This window comes from Mustela putorius, unplaced genomic scaffold (genome assembly GCF_011764305.1).
Source record: "Mustela putorius furo isolate JIRA1106 unplaced genomic scaffold, ASM1176430v1.1 tig00003854_pilon_pilon_pilon, whole genome shotgun sequence".
NCBI classification, from domain to species: domain Eukaryota; kingdom Metazoa; phylum Chordata; class Mammalia; order Carnivora; family Mustelidae; genus Mustela; species Mustela putorius.
In genome coordinates this window covers 10,224,119-10,242,559 of record NW_025422006.1, presented here as the reverse complement: position 1 = coordinate 10,242,559, position 18,441 = coordinate 10,224,119, and the positions used below count along the sequence as shown (strand labels likewise).

The 18,441-nt window shown below is 41.8% G+C and overlaps 1 protein-coding gene across 5 annotated transcripts in view; it reads right to left on the bottom strand.

The window, feature by feature from the left end:
* TMC1 (transmembrane channel like 1) overlaps window positions 1-18,441 on the bottom strand; it is a 352,389-nt gene that overhangs the window by 148,967 nt on the left and 184,981 nt on the right. For 3 of the 5 annotated variants that reach the window (XM_045065101.1, XM_045065104.1, XM_045065105.1), the window contains exons 3-5: window positions 15,332-15,700; window positions 8,971-9,298; window positions 1,062-1,181 (exon numbers count right to left, since the gene is read on the bottom strand). The gene's annotated coding sequence lies outside the window, so the exon portion shown is untranslated. The remainder of the gene's footprint in view (window positions 1-1,061; window positions 1,182-8,970; window positions 9,299-15,331; window positions 15,701-18,441) is intronic. The other 2 variants (XM_045065103.1, XM_045065102.1) reach the window with 1 other exon arrangement.

Here is an 18,441-nt window from a genome sequence, read left to right as displayed (position 1 = left end):
GATGGTGTCAGTGTTGGGCTAAAGAGTGACTACATGCCTGCGGGTAGTTTGCCCCACTAGACCGGTCTGTACACCTGGGTTCGGGAGCAATTTCCCTCCTTGTCTCTCTGCAGGGGCCACCAAAGGAATAGAAGAAGGGCATTTGGAGGTTCTGCATACTCAGCAGGGCCCAGCAGGGCCTGAGTTTCTAGAGATAGTGGCCTGGTGGGCAGAGTGACCCTGTTGCAAACAGCCTTGCACTTAACCAAAGTGGGAGTCTGAGCCACAGCAGAGGGTCAGTGGAACATACTTTCTCAGCCCATCTGTTGAGAGGAAGAAAGCTTTTCCCATGACGTGCTGTAATTCCAGGAGAGGCTTTACCTGGAGGAGCGCTGGAGATAGGGCTAGGAGCTGTGGTCTATGAGATAATCAGGCTTCTGCCCCTCCAAAGCTGGGACTGAAATCCTAGGGGTACTCTCTCCTTCTGTTGTCTCTGCCACAGTGCCTTCTGGAGTCAGAAATGCAATGTGGGGCACAGCTGTTTGATGGGGTCATCACCTTGTTTAATTTCTTGGTAGTCCACAGTCAATGGCCACGACCATCTGCCTTCTTTTACCAGCTGTCCTGGGCTACTGAAAACACTATGGGCAGGGCATACAATACCTATTCAGTGCCATTCTCGGATAGTTTCTCCTATTCCTTTAGGCCCCCAGGCAATTTATATTGCTTGCCAGCTACCACTCTTGGCTGGGGTTCCCAGTTGGTGTTTTCCCATCGGTACTGGCTTGATTACTCTAACCCAAAGGCAAATTCACTGAGAGAAGTTTGCAGAGTTTGACTATAGGATGGCAATGCTACAATATGTTCTCTGGTACTGGAGAGACAGAAACACTGTATTCTCATGGGGGAGAACACCCAGGTTGCAGCGCCAAATGGACCTTCCGGACTGTATCTGTTTGCCTTGTCTCTGAAGGCCCTGATCAGACCACATTCACTGTAGGAATGAAAGCCAAGATACCCCAGTCCATCCCCCAATACGCTGTATGCCCATCCTGAAGCCAACTGTAAGACAAGACACTTACGATGTTGGGAGTCCATTGCTGATCTGGGGGAAAATGACAAATCCCAGGGATGGGTAGAGGCTGTGGGAGAGTCCCAAGACTGACAGGGAACTTGAGAAGCCAACAGGCTATGGAAAGCATCTGGAAAGGACGAGAGAAATCAGAAATAAATCCACCCACATATGGTCAAAGGATTTTCAAGAAAGGTGCAAAGACAATTTAGTAGAGAAAGAAGAATCTTTTTAATAAATGATGTCGGAACAACTGGACATACATTGAAATAAGAATTTCAATCTGCATCTTAGACCTTATACAAAAAGTAACTCAAAATGGACCACAGTCCTCGTGTAAAACCTAAAAATATAAAAAAGTCTAGAGAAAAAAAAATAGAAGACTATGGATTAGGCAGAATTTTTTTTTGAGGTGACACCAAATGTTCAATCCATAAAAGAACAGATTTAGAAGTTAGACTAAGGAGGAGGAAGGGAAGGAGGGGAAATATCTTTTAAAATTAAGTAAAAACCACCCAAATACACACAACAACATGGATAAACCTCAAATGCTTTATGCTAAGTAAAAGGAGCCTGTCTTCAAAGTCTACATGCTATCAATTCCATTTCTATGACACTCTGGAAAAGACAGAACTATAAAGACAGAAAATGTACCAGTAGTTCAAGAGCTGGAGAAACTGACCACAAAGAGGCAGAAGGAACTTTTGGGGACGATGGAACTGTCCTATATCTTGCTTGTGGTGGTTGTTACACAAATGTGTTTGTCAAAACTTAGAACTACACACATAAAAGAGTGAATTCAATTACATATGAATCGTATCTCAATAAATCTGACCAAAAACAAAAATTAGAAACTGACATCTCCTGGCACAGCTTTGGGGCACGGTTCTTTTTCTCTGCCCGTACTGAGTCTTTTTAAAAATGAAATTAATGGGCAACAGAAAAAGAGCATCTCGTATAATGTTTTAGATTTCTAACTTCTCTTTGAGAAGACTTGACAACACTGTGACCACATCTCACATGGCAATAATCTTCTGCGGCTGAGTAGGCATCTTTTTTCTCTGCCATCATGAGTCAATCTCTATGTGGTGGTTTTACTTTTTATGGCATATTACCTCCCCAATCCCTGGAGACATCAGAGTTTGAACCCTCGCCTCAAACTCATTTCAACAAACTCGACTATTGGCATGATCTGTTACCCAGCTGTGAACAAACTCGTCTATAGGAACGGAACAGGCAAAGCATGGGATGGTAAGAGATCCAGGGAAATAGAGACTGCCAGGTTCCTGTAGTTAATACAGAGATCACAAGAACACGGCAGAGAGGATTGGCAATTTAAGGCTGATGTACAGGAAATTACAGCTGAGCATGTGATCCGAAGGAAACAAAAATAAAGCCAAATGTGAAGCTGTGTGTTATTTCATCTACCTCATGGGGATATTAGCCATCGGAATCTAAAAAGTAGGGATATTAGAATCTAAAAGCAAGCATATTTTTTATTTCCAATAGCCAGCATACTGCCTCATATATAATAAATGCCCATAACTGTTAGCTGGAAGGGAGAGTGAAGGAAATTAATCGGTGGAAGTTGCAAGCAGGGACAACTGCACAGGTGCAGCATCTTTGGACACAGGACTTCAGAAATAGAAGGGACAAGTGCTTGATTTAATGTTCTGCTCCTGCAGAACATTAATTTTTTTTTTTTATTTTTAGTATTTTATTTATTTATTTGACAGAGAGAGAGAGGACACAAGCAGAGGGAGCAGCAGGCAGAGGGAGAGGGAGCAGCAGACTCCTGCAGAGCAGGGAGCCTCAGGCAGGACTAAATCCCACAACCCTGGGATCATGACCTGAGCTGAAGGCAGGTGCTTAACTAACTGAGCCACCCAGGGGCCCTGTGTCATCTTGAAATTTTTTTTAAAGATTTTATGTATTTATTTGACAGACAGAGATCACAAGTAGGCAGAGAGGCAGGCAGAGAGAGGGGGGGGAAGCAGGCTCCCCACTGAGCAGAGAGCCCAAAGCAGGGCTTGATCCCACAACCCTGAGATCATGACCTGAGCTGAAGGCAGAGGCTTAACCCACTGAGCCACCCAGGTGCCCCCATCTTGAAATTCTTAGTAATTTTTTTTAAAAAGGAGGCCCTCTGTTTTCCATTCTCACTAAGCCCCACAAATTATAGAGCCAGTACTAAATCCAAAAGCTTCTGGAGACACACTTAGCTTTCTCTAAGAGAGGATGGTGAAGAGGACAGTTTGTGACATGGTGCACGTGCGCCATCTGACATGGTCATGAAAACCTAGAAGACAGTGAACAAGAACAATTTCAAGTTATTACAGGACTACACTGAAGTGTGTTGACAAACTACAGAAGGAACAGATGGGCCGGACTAGGGGGTGACAAAGAAATTACCTGGACAGTTCTGAGTTGACAGATTAGATAAACCCTGAAGGGGCAAAAAAAAAAGGAAGGAAAAGAAAAAGAAAGGGAAAAGAAAGGAGAAAAGAAAAGGCCAGAATGGAAGTAGTGCCTACAACCTCAAATCACACAGAGCAGTTATGGAAAAGACTGCCACTCGGGTGTCACTAGTTTTATCCACATTCACAAACACCATTGTGACCACAATCCCAGTCCATCTTGTCTGCCAAATGAGAGGGTGGACGTGTCTAAGAAATGTCTTTAAATTTGTATCCAAAATCAAATCCTGAGTAAAAAAATACCATGACCAAAAGGGTGACGGGAGATAGAGCCTTGTGGTCTGTGTTTCTCAAATGTCTGATTCCTCATCTACAAAGTGTAAGTGTGTATGAATTTTAAATGTCCCTTGCCACATTTGGGAAGCTTGCCGCCATTCAGGCCGCTCACCCTCTCACTCGGCCTGGAGAGAGCGGAGACCGTATCACGAGACAGGTGATGGTGTCCCGGGCCTTCTCATCGTGGTTCCTTTTGCACTTTAGCCAGCGACCAGACAACTGACCACCCAAGTTGAGAGGGCTAAAATGTGAAGCTGGAGAGGACACAGGGACAATGGACATAAACCATGATTCCCCCAGAAATCCCCCAGCTACGACATACAGTCACCTGGTGATGGTGTCGTGGTGCATAACGTAGGCATCCCATTAACCTCATCTATGTTATCAAGACCGTCATCAGCAGAAGCGGCGATCCAAAGACATTGTCAGACATGCTACTGAATGTTTCTTCTGTGCCAGACACTATGCTAAATACTTTTTTTATAAAGATTTATTTATCTATTTATTTGACAGAGAGAGAGAGAGAGGAAACACAAGCAGGGGGAGTGGGAGAGGGAGAAGCAGGCTTCCTGCTGAGCAGGGAGCCCCATGTGGGGCTCAATCCCAGCACCCTGGGATCATGATCTGAGCCAACGGCAAATGCTTCATGACTGAGCCACACTTTTTGAATACAGGTGCACAATGCTTTTAAAAACTGGGCTATGAAATTAGTTCTTTGGTCTATTTAAAATGATTCTGATGTAAATTAGGATTCATTGATTTGTGTTGCTGGAATGAGAGACAGATAGCCCCTAAAGAACTGAAATGAACAATGAGAAACCATTAGCCGTTTTAAAATGTAGACCATGAAAAACAAAATCACCTTTGAAGGCAGCTTGAGTATGTACGTAATTTTAAAGTAAACAGTCCTTCTTGTTTAATTAAGAAAGCGTAACTTTGATGTTAAAATTTCTTTAATGTATTCCTCTATGTATTAGGCAAGGATGCTTATTTTAATCACAAATGTTAAAGTAATTATACACATTTTAAGCATATATTTCACATGAGTGACTCTGCCAGTATGTGGAAACGAGTGATGACGTTTATAAATTACTTTATGAGGTGACTGGGTGGCTAATTCAGTTAGGCTTCCTCCTCTTTATTTCCGCTGGGGTCCTGATCTCAGGGTCTTGAGGCTGAGCCCCTGCTCCGCACTCAGCAGGGGGTGTGCTGGAGAGTTTCTCCCTCTTCCCTCCCCAAGCTTGCATGCTCTCTCTCAGATAATGAGTAAATAAAAATCTTTAAAAAAAAATTATAAATTACTTCAGGGCTGTTTTCCAAAAACAACCTGCAGAGAAAGTCTCTGGGAAAATGTCAGCTATTTTATATATATTAATGTGGTTTCTGAAGATAGATAGATACGGATATATAGGTAGAGTTATGGTATTACTACATTACCTGATAGAAAAGCTGTAGGGGCACCTGGGTGGCTCAGTGGGTTAAGGCCTCTGCCTTCGGCTCAGGTCATGATCCCGGAGTCTTGGGATCGAGCCCCGCATCGGGCTCTCTGCTCCGCGGAGAGCCTGCTTCCTCCTCTCTCTCTGCCTGCCTCTCTGCCTACTTGTGATCTCTGTCTGTCAAATAAATAAATAAATGAATAAGAAAAGCTGTAAAATTTTTGTTCCCTTTCTCAAAGGATTTTTCTAAGACAGGCTTCTATAGCTGTGAGTATTTTGCTGTTCTTAGAGCCAGCTGCTATTAGAACTCAGGGGATTAGGAGTTGTGTGCAAATTTCTTATATTTATTAATTACACGGGCCATGTTTAAAATTAGGAAGCCTACTCTCTTAAACTTACAGTTAGCACTTTCTGAAATGTCTTTCCATACATTATGGAAATTCATAGCCTACAAACTGCAAACAAACCCATCAAATATTGAAATATTAGAATAAATTTCATTAAAATATCACCAGCCATTATTTCCCAGGAATGAAACACAGCAACATAATACTCTATATTCCCTGATTATAAAAATGAATGCATATTTATGTTAAAAAAATAAAAATGAGAAAGAAAAGTACACGGATGAAAGTAAGAATTTCATGCAGAGGAGGATTATGAATTACTCCTTAATTTCTTTATGCTCTCCAGTAATTTAACAACTATTATAGTAAATAGGTATCAATTTTCCAATCAAGATGAACAATGACTGTGCGTGAAAATAAAATGCTACTTATTCGTTGAGAGTAAGAAAGAATGAGGAGATACGACTATTTTTTTTCTTTTTTTTAAAATTATTTATTTGACAAGAGAGACCACAAATAGGCAGAGAGGCAGCTGATGTAGGGCTTGATCCAGGACCCTGAGATCATGACCTGAGCTGAAGGCAAAGGCTTAATCCACTGAGCCACTCAGGCACCCAGCAATGTGTCTTCTATAAATAAACCCTTGAGCATTCTTAGAAAAATCAGGTTTTGGTCCTAAATCGGACATGTGGTAGCGCTGTGACCTTAACCTAGTATCCCTCGCCCTCTCTATCAGGTAAGGCGAAGGGACACTTTCTGCCAGTTCATTCTCTCTGCTCATTTATTGCTGTCATTCACCCTCCATCCAATACCACCGAGAACCCATCTATACCAGGCTCAGTTTCAGCAGGATAGTGAACACACAAGCTGTATTTTTATTACATTTTTCCGGCTCCTCTGTGCAGATCGGTTATGAAGGGGTATGATGCGGTGGGATAGCAGGCAGGGGCTCCTACAGCGTACTTAGTGTTGATGATGGCCTTGGACTAGAGCAAGGGCAGTGGACACTGAGGGAGGCAGACAACTTCAAGACATGTTTGGAATGAGAACAGTCTTGAGACTGGCCAATGAAACAGAAGAATTGTAGAAAAGAATAAGGAAAAGAAGGATTTAAAAATAATTCCCAGGCTCTTGGGCTTCAGTTACTCACGGAGTGAAAGCAACCACTGTAGCATATGGGGAATGATCGACAATTAATGTGTGCAAGTAAGTAAGATCTTTTTAGATAGAAAATCAGGATTATAGGACAGAGAGGGAATGGAATAGTATAGGAAGGTAATGGGGGAGGAGAGAAGGCATATTTTCATCAGGATACCAGGAAAGGGCTTTCTAAGAAGTTACATTTAAGCTGAGTCCTAAATGAAGTCTCTAGAACGGGGACATGATCATTACCTACACTACCTCAAACCTAAACTCTGAAAATGATAGAAATTCAAAAGATTTCCTTCAGATTCCATATCAAAATGTACTCGATGGCTATTCCTACTCTAGGCTATATTGATTTTTTTTTTTAAATTCAGGGGTTCCTTATTACTGTAATACCCACTCCTGTATGATTTTCCAGTTATGAAAATATCTATGCAGTATCTTCTACACCCAAGAACAAGGCCTGGACTACTTAGAATAAAAGGGATTTTGTTAATGACTTTCTAGGATTCTTTAGTAAACTTATTTGTCCACTTGCTTTTCAGAATCATTTTCAAGCTATGTATCTGACACTGTTGGATCTTGGGTAGAAAACAGACTATGGGGGCACCTGGGTGGCTCAGTGGGTTAAAGCCTCTGCCTTCAGCTGGGTCATGATCTCAGGGTCCTGGGATCAAGCCCCGAATCGGGCTCTCTGCTCAGCAGGGAGCCTGCTTCCCTCTCTCTCTCTGCCTGCCTCTCTGCCTACCTGTGATCGCTGTCTGTCAAATAAATAAATAAAACCTTAAAAAAGAGAAAGAAATAAAAAGAAAATAGACTATGTTTAAAAGCCATGAGACTGACCTGGTGCTCTTTGGAAAATAAGTCTTCTAATATTGTCATCATTTAGTCTTCTATACTGATGCTAGAATGATTCACAGTTGAATGGTTATGACTTACTATAGAGAGGTTAGTTTTAAGAAGGGAAGAGCTCGGGCGCCTGGGTGGCTCAGTGGGTTATGCCACTGCCTTCAGCTCAGGTCATGATCTCAGGGTCCTGGGATCGAGTCCCGCATTGGGCTCTCTGCTCAGCAGGGAGCCTGCTTCCCTCTCTCTCTCTCTCTGCCTGCCTCTCCATCTACTTGTGATTTCTCTCTGTCAAATAAATAAATAAAATCTTTTAAAAAAAAAAAAAAAAAAAAAGAAGGGAAGAGCTCAGAGGAATAGGGGAATAGGGTGTTCTAACTATGAAGCTGTTAGGAGCTGCTATACTTCCAGAACAGGGGATGGAGGCAGATACAACCATGGGGTGGGGTGGGGGGTGGGGGGGATTCGTACTTCTTGGAGTACCGGTGTGAAGAATGGATTGACTGAAGAATGGATTGACAAGGCAAGTCTTGAGTAAGTGAAAAGGGTCTAGCACTCGGAAAAAAAAAAAGGGGAGGTTGTCTCTGGTGCAGCTAGGTGGCTCAGTTGGTTAAGTGTCTGCCTTTAGCTCAGGTCATGATCCCAGGGTCCTGGAATCAAGCCCCACATTGGGCTCCCTGCTCAGTGGGGAGTCTGCTTCTCCCTCTGACTGCTGCTCCCCTGCTTGTGCTCTCTCTCTCAAATAAATAAATAAAATCTTAAAGAAAAAAAAGAAGAAGAAAAGGGATCTCTATCTCAGACATCCCCACACCAGGCAATTAAAATAGGGTTTTGAAAGAGAAAATAACAGGAATTTGAAAAACTATGTCTTGGTGAAATCTCTAAACTTCAGAAAGTAGACAACCCGGCTGATGCTGGTAAGCAGCAAATGTCTGACCTAAGAGATTCTGCTCGGAGGACTGCTGATATTTGTGTCTATTTTTCCCATAATTTTTCTCATTCGTTGATTAAACCAAAAATTCGACAGAAGTTCTAGGCTTCCCCTCTAAGGGTAGGTTTCTCAGTCATGGCCCTATTGATACACTGGACCAAATAATTCTTTCTGTGGGTGTTTGGGCCTCTGATCTGTGGGATATTTAGCCACATCCCTGGTCTCTGCACACCAGATGCCATCTACAGCAGCCCCCTCGTTGCGACAACCAAAATTGTCTCCAGACTTCAATGAATGTCCCCTAGGAGACAAAATCATGCCTGGCTGAGAAACACGGCCCAAAGGGAATGCGTTCCTATATGCCATAGAATCAAAGAGCCACACGTTGCTGGATTCTTTATGAGTGACAGAATTAAAAGCACAGGGAAGATCTGGGGCAGAAAGACACAAGAGCACCAACCCGCAAACCTCATGTCTTCTCGTCTTGGCTCGTTCTGTCCTAGCGGCTTTGTGCTCCTGTTTCACAACACTTGTGTTTTCTTGCTTCCCGCTCTTATTGCGTAGGCTTCGTTGAGGTCTTTTGCAATTATTCCTTCCTGACAAGCAGACTGGTATTCAGATTTGATGTCTTGAAATAGGCAGGGTATGTGGAAGGTGGACTTTCCAAGTCACTGGACTGCCATCTCTGCTTCCCCGAACTCCTTTCTTCCCAAAGACGTGCATTCTGGAAGGAACAGCAGCGGAAGAAGGTTGCATTCGATGTGAGACGAGCTGTGAGGCACTGTATCCTGAGAGGGGTCATTCACAAAATAAAGAGTCATGCCTTTTAGTAGGTCCTATGGCATGTAGCCACTTGTAGATGGTAGATTATAATTTTTCATGAATTCTCTTGCTAGAAAGTCTAAGAGGCAAGTGGCTAGGGAGAGAAGATCTCACTCAAGTCCAGCAGAGCTATGCCAAGAGAAAGTTTGCCAATACTGGGAATTTTTTTAAAAAATCATCATTCACTTGCTACCCAGCCACAGCTATAGATAGGAGTTTACCAGACACCAGGAAACATAAAATAAAATGGGACTCTATCATATATTGCTTACTGTTCATCAACAAAAAATATATAGTAATACTTCTTTCATAAAAGTTACAAAAATTCAGTAAAGGAAACGTGGAAAATGCATGAACAGTACAAAGAAAAAAATTATCTCTAGTACTACTATCCAAACCCAAATACCACCACTGATGTTCTGTGGATTTCTTTCCAGTTTCTTTTTTTAATGTATACATTTAGAGAGTATAGAGGAGTGAGGGGGGAATATATATATACATATGCATGTATATATATTTCAGTACCCCACTTTTTAAGCTAGAATTGTATGAAATGCATTTTAAATGTTATTCATAAACATAATTTTTAATGGTACATTAAGTTGCATCAAAATGATGTACCATGGCTACTTAGGCTGATTCTAATGATGTACCATTAAAAAGACTTGCAATAAATATTTATAATAACTTTGTTATTATAGAGTTCCAAAACTAATGTTATTGAATTAAAGAGTATAAACATTTGAAACATCTTAATACGTGTTTGTATACAAAAATGTGAATCAATTTATAGACCAGTCAGCAAAACACAAATATGCCTATTGCATTTTGTCCTTACCAATATCAGATACTTTCATTAGCTTTATTCTTTCTTTGAGTTAATTTTGTTCTTTACATTCATAATCAGTAACCCTATTTTCCCCCAAATATTTGTGTACTAACTGCATTTCCTCTTTCGAAAAATACCGTGACTATTACAGTGTGTTGTCAAAAGAGAGAAATCAAAAGCAGAAGGAAAATACCTATCTTATCAAGACAATTTTGAAAGTCTCTGGTCGTGATACGAAGTAGAATTTCTGATGTCACCATTCTCAAGACCTCATATTCTCATTTCTCATCACCCTGTCACCTGTAACTACAATTTTGCAGTCAAAGCAAAAAAACCTGTGGTTTCTCCTATAAGCTATAAGCCCTCAAGCCCTTGACTTTGTACATGCTGTTCCCTTGTCTGGAATGCCCTTTAATGTACCCCAAAAGCACATACCACACATGCGCACAGAGCCTGTGGTCTTTCTCAGGCCCCAGAAGTCGCTTGCTGTTACCTTTCTCCTAGCCTCTGACATTCCACATCGTAATCACTAATATTCTTTTCAGACTTTCCCTCCTGCCCACGGTTTCCGCAAGGGCAGGAACACCCCCTCTTTAATTTCTAGATTCCACATCATTTACCGTCGTGCCTAAGAGAAAGTAGAAGCTCAGTAACTGCTTCCTTCAATGGGGACATTGCTGAATAATAAATGTCGTGGCCTTCTTAGTTGTCCAATTCTGCCATCCACAGTAATTGTCGGGATTTTGAGAGAGAGACTGAGTGGAAAGAATACAAGCATCAGGGACCGCGGAACCAGGGTTCAAACTTTTAGTTCAACCACTAGCCAGTTCACCATCCTTAGAATAATTACCTAGTATCTCTGAAACTCCATTGGAACAAAGAGTGATCATAATATGTACCTTATAGGATTATTTGAATATGAGGTACTGAATATATGTAAAGAATCTGGCATATAGTAGTGGCTAAATGTAGACCTCTTTCTAGTTATTATTCTGTATTTCCATTATATACATATTTCCATTCCATATATATTTCCTTTGCAATAAATATTACTGAATTCAAAGGATCTGATACCTATGTATGTATTTTTCTTTGAAGCATGAAGACCAAGACCCAAGGTCAGTGGCACTGACCATATTCTTGCTCTTAGGGAAATCTTAGAAAAGAATTAGTTCTGATTACAGTTGTGGAAAGTAGGCCTATATTTTCCAAAGGCAAGAGAAATCAAGTTCTCTGTAAAATAACACATGATCTTATCATCAACTGCTTAATTTTTTTCTGTTTGCCCCATTAATATTGCTGAAGGTTGGTGGGGACCTCAAATTACTATAAATAAAGGCTTGCTGTCCCTGATGGCAGAAGAAAGGAACTTTTGGAACATGCTCTACTTTTCATTTCTAAAAATATATCCACTTGGGCTACACTAGAGAAGCATGTGAAATATTCCCAGTTAAAAATCAGATTTATACTGGTGGTATGTACAGCAGAAGCGTGTGCAGAAACACACACACACACACGCACACGCACATCCCAGAAACCCTCTGAAGCTCAGTTTCTTTTATTTATCAAACAGCCATGATTCATGCCTGCTGTGTGCCTTCCTTAGGGCTAAAAGACATTTTCATCCATCTGCCAACCAGATGAACCCAGAGAAAAAGTCACAAAGACCGCCTAAGTGAGGATAACACAAGTACTTGTGCAGAATGAATTTGCCAAGATCTTCTTCCCCTACCCTTAACCCAACCCCCATCACAAGCTGGTTTTATGTCCCACATGCCACGGTTTCCCTTCTGATGACAGCTCAGACCCTCTCCCCCAGCCCTGTGTGTTTTCAGCTTCATACCACACATGATTCAATGTAAACTATGAAGCCCCTAGTACAGTACATGGTGTAAACACGGGCTCCATACACAGCGCTTTCTTTCTACCTTTTCAAATCCTTCTGAGCATTCAGGAGGTCATCCTCCACACCCCAGAATTCCTTCCACAGAGAGTCAAAGTTATTGCCGCAGGCCTTCTCAGATGCTGAGAAATGGCCAGGAATTTTCCATTTTAGAGGTTTCTGGCATTCCAACATAAGAAGAAATGCCAAAAATGGCTTTCAAAAATAACAGTAGATTTTGCCTCTAACAAAGGAATGTTTTTAAGTACTACAGTGTACTCTATGGTGATATTTACAAGGTTATAAAATGCTCCAGCAAGTGTAGCTGAGGAATGCAACAGGAGTTTCAAATGTACCCTACATGTCATCCTCCAAATCTGCTTATTGTGTACTGTCCACGTGTAGAGCCTCACTTGAAAGTGACATCTGACGTATAAATTTCAAGTCCTTTGAACTGTAAACTCTTCATTTGAAGTCCTGACTCCCGGGCACCTGGATGGCTCAGTCAGTTAAGCATCTGCCTTCAGTTCAGGTCATGATCTCAGGGTCCTGGGATGGAGTCCCTGTGCCGGGCTCCCTGCTCAGTGAGGAGTCTGCTTCTTCCTCTCCCTCCGCTCCTCCCCTGCTCATTCTCTCTGTCTCAAATAAATAAATAAAATCTAAAAAATAAAATAAAATAAATAAAGTCTTCATCATAGTGCTTGTGCCCCACACATCTGTGAAAAGAAAGCCATGAGGAAATAACAAAAAAGATGGGGTAAGATTTCCCCTTAAAAGAGGTGAAAAAGAGGCTCAGGGGAGCCACATGAGGCCACTATAGCAACATCAACTTACAGGTTGAACTGGGAAGAATTTCTCTCCACAACTCTGGCAACTCATTCACTGTCACCAAAGGGGGCCTTGACCCCCCACTTGGATAAGCAAGGTCCCAATCCAGACATGCAGCAACACACAGAATAATATATTTGTAACTGGAAACTACAGGTTAAAGTGTAACACTAAATATACGTAAAGATATAATCTATCCATGCTCTTGTGAAATTGTAGGGTTCAAGACATAACTCTACAATGTGGATTCTGCCGGCATCACTCCTGGCCCCACCACTCCCTGACCCCGACCTCCTGGAACCTACTTTTGCTACCAAGGTAAACCCATTGTTGCTAAACTCAAAGACTCTTTTCATCCTTGTCTTATTTGATCTCCAGCCACAGCACTTGATTCTGTGGCAAACACCCTTCTTTCTGGAACCACTCAGTCTTGACTTCCTTGACATCATCTCTCTTGGATGTCATCTTTATCACCTGATCTACTCCTTCTTGGTCTCCTGCAAATGCTTCTTTTTTTTTGACCCCCTCACTGTTATTACTAATGGTGCTATCATTAGGCCTTTTTTTTCCCTTCTCAATGTACATTATTTCCCCAGTGACTTCATCAGTTCCAATGACTTCAAGTGCTTTTTCCTTGCTAAAGGACTTCCTAACCTATACCACCAGGCCAAATCTCTCTCCTGAGCTCCAGGCCTATAGAGCTGTTTACAGGACAACTCTATCAGTTATCTATTGCTATACAAATCTCCTCAAAATAGTGGTACAAATTCCTGACAGTGTTCTACTCCTGAATCTGGAGGTCAACTGGGCTCAGCTAGCCAGTTCTCAATGCTCTGAGGTCTCAGCAGTTGTGGCCAGACAAGGCTGGGGCTGAGATCATCTCAAAGTCTTCTTCATTCACATGTCTATCACCTAGGTTGGAAGATCTGAATAGCTGAAGTCTTAAATTCTGGACCATTTCTCTCTACATGTACGTACGTGATCAGTCCATGTGGAGACTCGTCTACATGGCCAAGCTTCCAACCTGACAGTTGAGAGCTCTGAAAAAGAACTCGTGTTTGGAAGCGACGTCCTCATGTTTAGAACTGATCTGACGTCCACAGCCAGGCTACGTTATTCTCCGGCTGGATGTAAACAATCTCATAGAATACTGACCTCAGACAAGGTTACTCTGAGACCACAAGATAAAATAAGACCGCTTCATAAAGTTGTTTAAGCACAGGTAAAATGCCACTATGACATCTATAAAATATCTGACCATAGAATTAACCCCACTTTCTGAAAACATCCAGTCTGGACCGAATCTATGGCTTTTTTTTTTTTTTTAAAGATTTTATTTGACAGAGAGAGAGCACGCGTGCACACAAGCAGAGAAATAGGGAGACGCAAACTGCCTGCTAAAAGGGAGCCCTGATTAACCGGGGTAACCAGGGGCTTGATCCCTGGACATCCTGAGCCAAAGGCAGACACTTAACTGAGCCACCCAGGATCTCCCAAATCTATGCTTCCTTAAGCCTTCCTCCAATCACCCAACCAAATCCCAAATTCTATAATGGGTCCTTTCTAACACCTTCTTCCTGAAACACCTCACAGTTCCCATGACGTTCATTCTTCCTTGCTACACATAATAAATGTAACCTGTTTAACTACAAAGGTGTTCCTGATGAACTTGAACTGAAGAGCACTGGCAGGTCCCAGAACAAGCATTTCCCAAGAAACCAGCAAGGCCTTTTCTAAACTAGCCTTGTGTATTACATAGCATCCTTTGTGCACATTCCAAGGAAAAAAGATGTGATGACCAGAGAATAGGAAGTCTAGAAAAGAGGTATGTGGATGAAGCTATGGGAATGAAAAAAAAGCCGAAGTCACATTAATGTCCACGGAAGAGCATACACCACTGAGGAGACCCTCCATAACCATGTGCATAGGATGACTGACACTATGACTCTTAGCTAGCCCCCTCTGCAGACATCCCAGGGCCTATGCCAAAAGCCCACGCACCGTGGTCATAGTGCTGCAATTGAGGCCACCCGCGCTGAACGCGCTCCCACGGCTGGGTTCCCAACCTGTCAGCAAGAGGTCTGATGCCAAGCCCTTGACATAGCACCATTCTTCGGGGAAAACTCACCAAGCCACCCGATAGAATATTAATTATATCAGAACCCAACTCTCTTGACAGCAGCTAGCAATTTGTCCTTACCCAAATCAACACGTACACTGGATACCGATTTGCCTTCTCTTCCTTCCAGTGCGTCTACCAACACCACCACCCAAGGGTACTGAGTGCTACAGAATTATCTGATGCATCCATATGGCATCCCTTAAAAATATAAATAAATAAACTTCTCATATCACTACCTGGCACGCCTGAAACTAATGTCATGTCAACAACATTCGAATAAAAAAGAAAAATTTTTAAAAATATGGTGTCCCTTGCAATATCGCCCAAAACCAACTTACCTTGTGACGGCAAAGGAAGTGTAGTAATGCGTTCATTATCATGAAAGCCCAGGCTGGAGCTTGGCTGTAAAGGCAATTCATCGTTGCGGCTGAGTGGGGTTGAGTAGAAGCTGGTCCCGCCTTCCGCTGTGCCTCGAGCCCAAGGTGCTCTACAGAAATGGCCGAGGATTGCCGGTGAGCACAGAAGGATGAAAAACGCTCGGAAGAAGCCTCTGATCGGGAGAAATGGCCCGAGGGTGCAGCTCAAGTTCCTCCTTAATACTGCTACTGGGCTCTCACAGCCTCTGCCTGGAGAATGAAACCTAAAAGTGTCTTCCAGCAACTACTTCTTACAGCGCCCTCTATTGATGAAACCGTCTATCCAGCTGGCTGGCCAAAAAAAAAAAAAAAAAAAAAAAAATTCCCGATTAGACTTCGCTCCATTAACACAAAGCAAGACAAAGGATGAATTTTCAGCTCAGAGACACTACTCTGCTAACCGGCACCTTGCAAGTTCTAACTAAAACTAAAACTATTATTGTAACTACATTATTGTTCTAGCTGAAACTATTATTAGCATTCGCATAATTTTCCTGTGGTTATCTTGTGATTATGTTCCTTAGGATAAATTCCAGGAAGCAGAATTACTGAGTCCAGAGATTCAAACTTTTAAAATCTTTGGGTATAGAATAATAAAGCTTCTTTATCATGCTGTGCAAATTTATGTTCAGTCCAGTAGAATATGAATATATAAAGAATAAGCACAGTCTGGGCACTTGTAGGAGTGTGATCTTCTGGAACAAATGCTTGACAGTGAGTGAGCTAACGTAGCTCGGCCAGCTCCTCTTCTCTACTCATGTTCTCCGGAGTCTCACTAAGGTAATTTCCGTTTGTTTGTTTATTCAAATGGCTATCAAAGCAGAGGTAAACCTAAAATTCTAATAGGGGGAAATGTTTTTTAAATGAAACATGAAAATATCAAGTAATAAGTATCAAGTAATATATTAATATCAAGTAATATAATACAATATACAAGTAATACTGATTCTTGAAAGAAATGTGATTCAAGAAAGCCAAAAAGCCATGTCTGCTTTTTGGAATTGAAATCGGGAAATGTACAAGATGTCCCCTCACTGATGGCAAGGTTCTCCTCTGACACAGTAACCCGCAGGGTTGCTGAGAAGATCAGTAAGTAAATAAGCACACAGGAGGAGACAATAAACAAGAGTTTTATTTCCTGAGAGCATTGCTGTTCGATTGCTAAAAATCCAATCATATATATTTTTCATTTTGCCAAAGCTGTTTTCATTAAGGATGGAAAACACTTCTCGTGCCCAAGCTAAAAGTGTGTTACAATAAAATGTTAAGCCCCAACTACTATTAGTTACAGATTTGATGGTATTTCTTTCCAGCTTCTTAACTAATACCATTTGTCTTCTTTAACTGCTTTCGCTGAAATAAACTCTCAATGCAGTGAGCAGAAGTGGAAGGCAATCAAACATTACATGATCTTTGCATTTGTCTTTGTTTCCAATATACTTACTTTGCGTTAGCATTTGGGCAGTTACCCTGTCCAAGTTGTAATAAACCATTTGCGCTGTCTTCATCCTAAGACTCCTTGAAGCAAGGGTCCATTTTAGTAAACTCTATCTAGCATTGCACTCTGCATGCATAAGCTCCTAAAAAATCAGATGTTTCAGGGGCACTTGGGTGGCTGGGTCAGTTAAGCATCTGCCTTCAGCTCAGGTCATGATCTCAGGGTCCTGGGGTGGAGCCCGCGTCCCACCTCAGGCTCCCTGCTCAGTGGGGAGTTTGTTTCTCCCTCTGCGCTGCCCCCCTCCCCACCTTGTGCTCTCTTTCTGTCTCTCTAAAATAAATAAATCTTTTTTTAAATTTTTAAAAAATAAATAAATTAAAAATCAGGTGTTTCAGACACAAATGTTTTCATTTTTCAGGCAGGTATCATAAACTATTGAAGCAGGAATAATATGAAATAATAGGGATCCATGGGGGGCACACCTAAAGGAATTTATATAAAATGAAATGAAATAGAACAGAATAAAATAAAACAAAACATACTCAGGGAAAAAAACTATAAGCTACATTAGACTATCAGACAGCCTGCTTATGACATCTGTATAAATCTTGCGTGAACTTAATTAGAAGCTGAAGTAGTGCTAAGAAAACTAAAAATTGATGAATCAAAGAAAATCAATGAATCAAAGAAAATCAGGACTCAGGTCTGAGCCAGAAGTCCCACTGCTTCCAGCTTGGTCTCTCTAACCCCTAGTTCCCCCTCCATCTCCCTCCCACAGCCATGAGGCCATCACCTCCCAGCCCTCTTCATATCATTCTCCCTAGTGCAATGCATTTGAGGCCTTGATTTTTTTTTCTTATGGTAAAACTCACATAACATAAAATACCCCATTTTCACACTTTAAAGTGTAAAATCCAGCGGTAAGTTGCATATTCATAGTGTTTTCAACCATAACCACCATCTACTTCCAGAGCGTTTTCATCACCCCGAAAGGAGACCCTACTCATTAAGCAGTCCTGCCCCACACTCCTTTTCCCAGACCCTGGCAATGACTGTTGGCTTTTTGTGAGATCTTTATTTTTGCTTTCTGTTGCATGCTCAGCTCAGCCCACATCGAAAGAAAATCAGAGCAGAACTCAGGTCTGATAAGATGAGAAAACAGACACAGGGGGCAGAATAAAACTCTCTGAATGCAAAGTTAGGGAAGCTTCATTAGATAATTTCCCCACTCAGGTTTCTTTCCTGTTCCCCATTGGGTGTTTCTCTTCTCTGTGCCCTAAATTGTGATCGATTATATTCTGTTGCCCCGCAAATACTTTCGGTTTATGTTTTGAGTCAGCTGAAAATGAATTTAAAATGCCTGGTATAAACACTCACGCATTCCATCCTATGCCAAAGGACTTGCCTTGGCTGACTCAGGACTGTTGATTGATGGTGTCAGTCTCCTTGGAAATCACTTGGAGACTTTTGAGAAGATCCCCCTGCAAGGCTGAATTTCTCTGAAATGCTGAATTGCTGGCTAGTTACACCAATGCATTGAAAATACCTCTTGAGGTGCAAGACAACCACTATAAATCTACATGAACCAGACCTT